Genomic DNA, 2,382 nt, shown 5'->3' with positions numbered 1-2,382 from the left:
TTGAAAGGAAAATAGGAGGCGCTAAATAATGACGCTAGGAAGCCAAAATTTGGTGAGAAGGTGCAGTAAGAAGTCATTAATGAGTGGTGCTGGTTTCCAAAACCATAAAACAAAAATTGACTCCAGAATCCCCATTTTTCGGAAAAATCAGAGGCGCGAAATAATAGAGCTACAATATTGAAAATTGGTAGGATGCTTCAGTTCACCCTAATAATAATAATGGAAATACCACAATTAGTTACCTCTTCTAGTTTTTTAGTAATTTAGTAAAAACTACTTTTGTGAGTAAAATGTACATAAGCATTATAGATTAAGTACTTTAAATTTTAATGATAAAACAAATTCTTTAAGACCAATGATCAGATAGGACAATTAACAAAGCTACACCAAGTTTTAGTCTTGTAGCATAATTAACAGCTGATACAAGTCTTGATAAAGCTATGGTTCAGAGGTAACAATCTACCGTTAGTTCCATTGTAAAAATTCTAGAGAGTAAAGTTTTAATTTTAGCGGGCTAAGATTTTCTACGTGCTTCTGTACAGCTCAGATGTATGTATACAAAAATTGAGAAGTTTGTAAAGCTATTATTAAATGTGATATTTAAGATTATGTGCCTGAGATAGCGATCATTTGGAGGCTGCAGGCATCTGCATAGGAACGGAAAGAACAGATGCTCTCTTGGCGGTACGCGCCGGAGCTATATAAAAAGAGCGGCAGAGGCAGTAGTAAGCTCACTCCGCATTAGACCAACGCCTAGTCCACGCGAGCTTAACGTCCGATCGCGCCTCGCCTCAGGTGACGTCATAGCGGGCTGTGACATGCGCGTACTTAGCAATGTAAACGGACATTGAAAATCGCGAGGACTGTACACCGTCCTGGATCGTTTAGACTTCGGTAACAAACTGTTATTGTGCCGTCCGTGTGAAGTATAATTCCGCGTGGCAAGTGGTGACTAACTCCACTTTTAAGGCGAGCATTAATCTTTTTTTTTAACCTTATTGCGAACTATTAATAGAGCACCGTTAGTTAGAGTAATGAACTATTCGGGAGGAACTTGCTGTAGAAGTCGCCTCTGAACTATTAAACGATTGGCTGAATTAACAATATTTAATGTCTTTAGCATTTTCAGAAGTTTCGAGTAATTTGTGTGAGCCTTTAAGATAGTAAAATCTTGTTTGGAACTTTAAATTTTATTGAAGCAGCCCTAATCCCGTGAACAACTATGGATATTTTTCGTTTAGCTGGGCTGTACAGGAATGTGGCCGTGCAGACTGGGAACTAAGGTCAGTAAGTTTCCCTTCGCTTTCTGACTGGCCACCAAATTAGTTGCCAGGCTCGCGTGATTTAAGGTGGCAATGTTCAACTTTCATTCAACATTAAACAACGACTTCTTCGCCGTCCCACATATGTTGCATCGGCAATAGTCTGTTACGTGAAATGAACATTCAAACAACTCATTCGACAACTTCTTCGCCGCCCCACATATGGTGCTTATCGGCCGGGAAAACTGAATTAAAAGCAAATAAAAGTGCTCGAAGTGTGAAAGCGATTGGTATAAATTAACGAACTCGGTAGGCAATAACAGGACACTGAATTGAACTAGTGTGGGAACAGTGTTACCAGTAAAGGCGGGTGTAGTGTATAAACAATAAGTGTCTACCGCTGTACGTTGGTTAGTGACGATGGTGAGGAAGGCGACGATGCTGGATCGCGGCTGCCGACGGCGCTGAGACTAAAGGAAGACGGTGCGTCATCGCGGAGCTGCGCTGATCTGCGAGATAGCTGCCGGCTGCGCCGAGCGGTCAACGGTGCCTTGCTGCCCCCCCCCCCCCCCTGGAGCTATTGCAGTAGGCGATTCCTGTGGCGGTACTCGACGCTACAGCTGCTGCTGCTGCCTTCAATACGTCGCGACGCGTCGCATCACGATTGCTGGTACACCGCGACGACATCATTCGTCGAAATCAAGCATTTAAGTTAAGTCAAAGACTTTTAAAATATTTATTAACTGCTGCTAACAAACTAAAAGATATGGAAAGTAGTGTACATTTCAGAAGGGAACCGGTCTCTGACCAAGAATCCTCAGGATCAGGAATTGAGTTTAATGAGGATGGTTCCATTAATCCCTCAAATATTGAACTAGAACGTAATTTGTCACCAGTAAATTATGACTTTAATTTAAATGAGAGTGCAGGGATGCAATCAATAAGTGAAATAGAAGTCAAAAGGGAGCCAGTAGAGTTGCTAACTTTGTCAGGTAGTGAAACTGAGCTCAATATATCTCCAGCTCAGTCAAGTCAAGAGATACAAAGTATCAAGGTAGAAGCTCCGGATTGGATGCAAATACTGTTTGCCAAACTCGAATCAAACCAAAATAAAATTGAG

Source organism: Schistocerca gregaria, unplaced genomic scaffold, assembly GCF_023897955.1.
Source record: "Schistocerca gregaria isolate iqSchGreg1 unplaced genomic scaffold, iqSchGreg1.2 ptg000467l, whole genome shotgun sequence".
NCBI lineage: Eukaryota > Metazoa > Arthropoda > Insecta > Orthoptera > Acrididae > Schistocerca > Schistocerca gregaria.
This window is presented reverse-complemented; position numbering follows the sequence as displayed.